This window comes from Hydra vulgaris, chromosome 08, assembly GCF_038396675.1.
Source record: "Hydra vulgaris chromosome 08, alternate assembly HydraT2T_AEP".
Lineage (NCBI taxonomy): Eukaryota > Metazoa > Cnidaria > Hydrozoa > Anthoathecata > Hydridae > Hydra > Hydra vulgaris.
Window position 1 is genome coordinate 15,085,001 of NC_088927.1, and position 8,507 is coordinate 15,093,507.

The following is an 8,507-nucleotide window of genomic DNA, read 5'->3' on the forward strand; positions in this document are numbered from 1 at the left end:
AAACATTTAAAAGATATCAGCAATTTTTTAAAAAAAAAAAAAAGTTTTTTAAAAAAACTGTAAAACTGTAAAATTTTTAAAATTTTTCATGTTTTCATCTTCTATATATTTTAATCTTATATTAATAATGTTTAATATCGAACTTACTGTTTCTGCCATTACTTATTTGTGCGTGGTTGTATTTAAAATATAACATTTTATTAAAATTGCTTTATATTAAATGAAAGAAAGTTTTAAAACAACTTAGTAAGTAAACTTGGGAGTTTACAGCTATTTTACCACTCCGCCGTTTAAAACAATCTGAATCGAATTTACAACAATGACAGAATTAAAAAAATCGTTAAAAAGTATTATAGTCTGTTTTATTTTTTATGAGCCAACTAAGATGCTTAAATTTGAAATTGCATGAGGATTTGTTAATGTACACACAATTAGGTTATAAAATCTGTATTTCTTATTAAATCTTTATAAACCTCAAACTTAACTTTTGTAGAAATTGTTGATAATCATGAAAAAATATATTATAAAAAATAATATTGTGTTTAAAAAGAAACTTTTCTTTTATAGCTACTAAAATACGTTTTCAGAAATGTTTGTCATAGTAGTTCATAAAACTACTAAATATCTCAAAAAAACACAGATTGTCTGGGTTTTATTGATATTTTTTAGGTGGGTTTTATTGGGATTAACAGGTAAGTTTTATAATGCCAACCCTGCTCCTACCCATACCCACAATAAAATTTGAGTATAAATTTATATCAAATTTTTTTTATAGGCAACTTGCATTCACCACAGTTAGGTAGTCTCATCTGTCCCAATATGTAATAAAGTATGACCAGGATATTAGGCAAATTTTAAAATGGGTCTTAACACAAGTCCGTTTTTTAGACAATGCTATAGCAAAAAGATGTAACTTTTTGAGTCATTCCATGCCAAATGGATCAAAATTTTCAACATGAACCCCCTCAGATTTTGATGAAACTTAGTGGGTTTGTTAATATCAATGAGAAAAGCAATTCCTGAAAATTTCAGCATAAAATCTTTTGTGGTTCATAAAGTATGGTCATTTGAAATTTCTGATTTTTCAAAAAATAAAAACTTCAGTAGCATTGAATTCTGAAATGACATTGAATTCTGAAATGTCACATTTTTTCCATAATGGCTACCTAAAAAAGCTAAAAAATTGTTTGCACATATAAAAAATTGATTTTTCATGAGTAAATATACAAAACCTGCAATTTAAGAAGTGAAAATAGATATTTTTTTTGTTTCTATATATGGTGGGCTTCCAAATTTTAAAAAATTTACTGATAAGATACAATTCAGTAAAAAATTATAGACTTCTATAAAATAGCTGCAGCTAAAATTTAGGAAAATGTGCCTCCACTTCAAACCACCGGTATTACAGTGATTTCAGAAAAAAAAATAGTGGGTACTCATGGGGAAGTTACAAAATCAGAACAATGAAAATTGCCCAAAATGCATTAAAAACAATAAAAATAAAGTTATTGTTGTACTTTAGTTTGAATTATATATTGTAATACAAAGTATATATGAATTTAAAAGTATTTCATAATAACTACTAGAAATAAGTCTTTAATTGGGCTTGAATTAAACTCAGTTTTTAAATAGCCCCAGCTTTTACCTGCCCACTCCCCCTCCCCCAACCATTTACTTTTTAACATGCACATTTTTGCCCAGAACTTAGAAAAAAATATCTGATGCATGAAGTGTCTATATACACAAACAAAGAATTCAACATACACAATAAAAAGCTGCGACATAAAAAACAAGCAAATTATTGAGTGTTCTTTTTATATCTTTATTTTATTTACAAAATTTATCATATCCTATATATTTGTTGTGCCAAAACTTATGGAAACCTTAGTTTCAAAACTTGTTTTTAAATAAATCTTTTTAGATGGTAATAAAAAATAAATGGCAAGTACATTGCTAGATCTAACTCAATGTTGCATTGGAAAAGCATTAAATTATAATTGTCATGGAGTAAATTTTACCAAAATCAAAAAAATTAAAGGTTTTGAGGAATTAACAAAAAAAGATTAAGAACTTGTACACTTGCAATGTAAAGTAAATCGTATTCAAACTATTTGTAATCACCATGAAAAGGTCTTCTTGGATAGATTTAAGACTTCGTATGATGGAAGCTTTTGTTGAAATCCATTTAACAAACACAAAGTTAAATTAAAAATTATTTTAAAAAAATTGACTTGATTGAGTATTTTAAAAAAATTGACTTATATAAATTATTATTTAATTAATTTTTTTAAAGATAATGGCTTATTTAATATTTTATCATTTTTTTACCTTTTAGAATCCATCAGAGTAATCTGTTTGGATGTTGCGAAAGAGTTTGATTTAATACCTGGTTATAAACTTTGTACAGAATGTAGAAAAACATTGTATTTAAAAAATAACAAAAAAAGATTATGGAAGCAATTCATGTCAACATAAAGATAATGATTTTAATGAGACTACCATTTTAAAAAAAAACTTTAATTCAAGCATTAATAGCCTTGGTTATTCACCTTTAAAACTAGTAGCTTATAAAGACAGGGTCAGCTATGCAAAAAGAAAAATGAACAAAATCCATACTGCAACCCAAAAGAAAATAGCAACTTTTTTGGGAATTTCTCAAGATTTAATTAAGGATAAACCAAAAACAAAAAAGATGTGTTGCGAAAGTAAATAAGACTTGGACTCATTAATAGAATTAATTAAGGCAAAGTTTGACGTTTCTTCAAAATCAGAAAAACTTAAATTACTGAGTTTGGTTTCTGAGAGTTGGAACATTAATTGAACACAAAACTATTTTTCTGCTTCTCTAAGAATGACAAAAGCTGGAAGGTATTTGCAACAAATGTATGGCATAATGGCAGAACCATTTAAAAAAGAAGGAAGATCTATTAGTGATAAAGTAAAAAATCAAGTTCATGAATTTTACCAATCAGAAGAACACTCTCAAATGTCTCCAGGTATGAAACAGTATGTCTCAATTTAAGCTGTTGGTAAAAGACAAATTTTCAAAAAAAACTTCTATTAGTTAATATAAAAGAACTTTATTTAGAGTTTGTTTAAATTACTGTTGACGTCAAGATTGGGTTTTCTAAGTTTTGTGAACTTAGACCAAAGTGGTGTATTCCTATTGGAGGTGCTTCAGGTCTCCATTCATTTGATAAACACAGCTTGGAAGAAACCACCTTAAATTGGTGGCAAAAAGCCAACAAAAAACATGATATAGTTCCAGTAACTGTTCCAGTGGATGATTTTATTGAAAAAGCTTGTCAACAATTAGACCAAATTAAGAGACCATCATTGCAGAATGGCATTTTTTTGCCACATCACATGGAAAGAGTGCTTGTGATGGCATTGGGGGCTCTATCAAAAGACTTGTAGCTAGGGTCAGTTTACAATCACTAACAGATCCTATTAATTCACCTGAAAAATGTATGATTGGCGTAGACAAAATATTAACGGAATACATTTTCAATACATTTCAAATGATGCAATTGTATTACATTGCATAAAGTTTAAATTAGAAGAATGTTATGCTACTTGTTCAACAATTCCAGGAACAAGAAACCACCATTGTTTTATACCACAATCATTAACTACTTTACAGATGAGACGAGCGTTATTTGACAATATATATACTAATGTAAATGTTTGTAAAATGCATCATATGGTTCCACTTGGTTCTCTTTCATCAGGAATTAATATAGCATGTGTTTATGATGCAAAATGGTTTTTAGGGAATATTGTGGAAATATCTGAAGAAAATCAAGAGGTTCTTATCAAGTTCATGAAGCAGTCTATTTCATTAAACACTTTTACATGGCCACATAAAGAAGACATTTGCTAGGTTCCAATAATGCATGTTTTATGTAAAATGTAATTTTTAAAAGTTCAATCAACAACTGGTAGATGCTATGAACTATCAGCTCAAGAAAAAACTGAATTATTACGTTTGTACAATACCATAAGTAACATAACTAAATAACAACGTAGCTAAATTATTATAAAAGTGATTTATTTGTTTTAAACATAGCTTTTTAGCAAAAATTTATTTGAAAGATTTAATGTTTATATTGATTTTATGTTCTTCTGCAAATTTTATATTTAGATTGATCTCGTAAAACAACAACAACAAAAATTCTTATAAGTTTTTTTAATTCATAATGCTTTTAAAAATCTTTTGAAATTGAATGACAACATCATAATTAAATATTTTTAAGTAATAGTAATTTAGCATCCAAGGTGCAGTGGTTAGAGACATCTAATAATGCCAATTGTAACAAGAAGTAGTAACAAATCAACAGAAAATGGTAATGGAAAATTAGGTAATTTTAAAAACTTTACACTTGTGCTGGAACAAAATAAGTACAGTACAAAAAGTACTAAATGGTTATGAAAAGATTTTTAAATCAGACAATAGACAAATTAAAGCTAACACCATCTTTTAAAATGTATTTAGATTTTTAATCTGTAAATAATAATATAATGCTTCTCTATGAATTTACTTTTATTATTTATAAATAACCAGGGTGGCAGAAACTTGAACATTCTACTAAAATCAGGAAATTAAATAAATTATGAAAAACTCTTCTTTGCAAGCAACCTATCAAAAATTTAGAATGATTTAGTTGCAAACTATAAGTTATAATTTGAATTGACAATCACAATAAGATTGCAAAAAATGTATTTTTAAAGTCTCATAATAGCATCATTATTTAAAAGTCAATAAAAGCACTTTTGAAACAAGTTTATATTTTTTGGTTAAAGTAAAAGGCTATGTTAGATTTTTTTGTTGCTTTGTATTTTGAAGTTTTGATAAATTTTTCATTGGAAAGTCAGGGAATTTTTATGAGTCAGGGAAAAGTTATGGAAAATGAACACAAAAATTTTCTGCCCACCCTGATTATATACATTTACATTAATCAACTACACTAATATTAAAATGATCAAAGGTAATAATATTCAACATGATATTATCTAATAAATTGAGTGATCCTCACAGCCATATAAATAATGGGAAATATTTTATACATCCAACTCCTCTATTCATGAAAATAATGTATAGGAAAAGAAAGCTGTCTAGATTTTGCATCCAGATAATTGTAACCTTTTTTAAAAGCTTTTTAATGTTGCCCCAATAGCATTTTTAATATTGAGTCGTTGGTGTAGCAAAGTAATGATAGTAAATTAAAACTCAAACTGGTATAGAAGACTTTATTCAGTAAATTAATAAATTTATAACCTAAATATACAATCATATTATTATACATAAAAACACGATAGTTATTGAATAACAGCAGTAAGTTATAGGAATCAGCACTCTGTCAGCAAGAATATAGCTACAAGGTTCAAGTTTCTGATAAAAGTTTATTCTGATATAGTAATTTGTCTGTTAATCAATCACCTAGTCAAGAGATAAAAAAACTAGTTGCCCCAGCTGGTTTTTATTATATACCAATTAGACATTTATAATAAAACCATAACTAAACCAAGTTTGTATTTTTTGGTTAAAGTAAAGGACTATGTGAGATTTTTTGTTGCTTTGAACTTTGAAGGTTTGATTAGATTAAATTAGACATTTATAATAAAATCATAACTAAACCAAGTTTTTAATAAATTAAATTTATTACCAACAAAGAACCCAAGTTTATTTTTCTTCATATTTCAAAAATGTGGCAGAAATAAGAAACTAAATTTGTAAATAAGTTTTATTTACAGGTATAGCTGTGGCTATACCTGTAAATAAATCATCCATACATTCCCTTCCAACAAGAAGAGAGTGAAACAAATTCAGGAGCCATTTTCCAATGATTTTCCAATGTAAGGAGCTTTTGAGCTGAAACTGGAGCAGAATGCCTCCCTCTAAGTAACAATGAATCAACACACTTTAAAGAATCAAAGCTTGTTAGTGGTGGTCCCATTTATTTGACAGGTAACAAAGTTAAAACTGTTTGTTCTTTTTATAAAGCTTTTGTTGTTGCGATGTTCAGATTCATCTGTGAAAATCCTCGTTCGCACTCACTTGAGGAAATGAGAATAGTAATTAAAGCTTATATCAAATGAACTAGATTTTCAAGATTTTTTTTTTTTTTACAAGGTATACATGAAATCCACTTCCTTTTTTTTAATTGTAGTCTTATTGAAAAATTTCTTATTTAGGTTTTCCTAACATATCAGTTAAATGTTAATGTTTTCTGGCTGATGTTTTTGGTCTAAGATGCAAGCCCATTGAGCAAATTTAACATCTTTGTCAGCAAGCAACACATTTTTCAGCAACATTTTCTCAATTGAATCTTTTAGCTTTATATAAAAAGCATTCGAATCAATAGCTACATCATTTTTTTTCAATTTTTCTTATGGAGTAAAATTCCACGAAAGCAAAGGTTCTTTTAGCTTTATATAAAAGGCATTCGAATAATAGCCAGGTCATCTTTTTTCAATTTTTCTTATGGAGTAAAACTCCATGAAAGCGAAGGTTCTATGCAGAAACTAAAGCAAACTTATAATAGGGACTATCACTTTTTATTCTTTCTTAGAATACTTGTACAAGTGCTTTAACTTTTTGATTGATGTGCAGACGGATGTTGCACACTTTGAGATCCAAAACTTAACCCCTACAAAAACCTTTGTAGATGTAATGTTCGTTTAATAATACTTGCAAATTAATTTTTTATTTTTATCCCATGTAAGATCAACTACTGATTCTTCAAAATGATTCACAAGTGCTTCAGAACTTTCCCATACTACAAAACCTAAACAGAAACTAAATGACACCCATTGTGCACTCAAAACTAGACTGTTTTCAGCAGCTGAATATAATTGTACTTTTCAGCTGGTGAATATAACTTTATACTGTAGTAAATCTGCACATAAATATAATTTTCTGCTAATTTTTAGGGAAGCATGATAAACAATGTTTATTAAGGAATGATTGGAATCTCTTAATTCTTGAAACTTCCCTTATAGTATTGCCTACTCCAGTCTATGATTAGCACAATGCCCAGTAACAAAAGGAATTTTTTCAGTGAGTAATTTGAAAACACCACTTTTGCATCCTAACATCACTGCTGCGCTACAAAAACTTAATTTCTTTAAACATCAAATACTCCCTTAAATTTAGTTCCACTAAATCTGAAAATAAATTGATTGGTAAATTCCACTGTCTTTTACACAGCACCAAATGTATGCTCTCAATGTCACTTTTTGGCTGATAGCAATTAACTCATCAATCATTAACAAAATCTTAGATTTTATGAGTTCTGCCATATTTTTATTTCTTATTTTGTTACCTATAAGATTGAAAACATCTTTCTAGAATGATAAATACAACCTATTTCCACTCTGTTAATTTCTAGTAGAACAATTTCCATTTCAAAGTTATTAAAGGACTGATTTCCTTTTACAACTTTATATGCAGTTCAAAAAATCTTTGCTACTACAATTTTTCTTCAAATACCAAATATTTTACAATTTAATGTCAAATATTTTACAATTGGTAATAAATTTACTGTATTGATAAGCAACTTATAAACATGACTTCTACTTGTCTTATTTCAGTGGAAATAAGACAAGTATTTGTCTTATTTCAGTGGAAATAAGACAAGTATTTGTCTTATTTCAGTGGAAATAAGACAAATACTTCCATTTTTAAAAATAATTAGATAATCTTTTTACTTTTTATATTATACACCTCCAAGAAGCTAAAAAGCTCAGTCACATACTTTATTACGGTTACAACCTTCTCTAAACTCTTTAATTCCGAAAAACAAACGAGGCGGCTGCATATAGACACAAGTTGAGCGTGGCACTACCAAGGACATGATAGAAATCAAACTAAGAACTTCTTGCTTATGCTGGGCACAAAAAGCAGGCAAAACCACAGAGCATGAAATATGTTTTTTTCCATCCAGAGGTTCAGCCACATATCTGCAAAAATTCAAACCCATTTCACTCAAATGTTTTGCACTTGTTTATACACACAAAAAATGTTCTCATATTTATGCTTACACAGACATACAGACACATTAATTTTCTCTAATATGCAATCAGACCAGTTGATGAGAAATATATGATGTAATATATACCTGCATGGCTCCAGCAGCTTTCAAACCTCTGCAATTTGTTTATTATAGCTGATGTTGGCATAGCAATCTTCATTGTTTGATTCTTTTTGTTAGCTGTTCATTTCTGCAAACAATTTTTATCTTGTCAAGAGTCAAATTCCATCTGATTGGAATGTCTTGTAAAAATGACTTTTTCTTTTGTTCAAATTCAATTTGTTCTTGTCCTAGTTTTGTAGCACTTGCTGGACTGTGTTAAAATGACCCACCACCTTTCTGCATTTGGCCAGGGCATTGTCAAACATGCTGTTATGCAGAGATACTGTGACAGAACACTGGAGACTATGTGTGACTAATGCGTTCAAAAGAAAGATGTCTAGCAGCATTCATTACTATCAGAGCATGTGAATG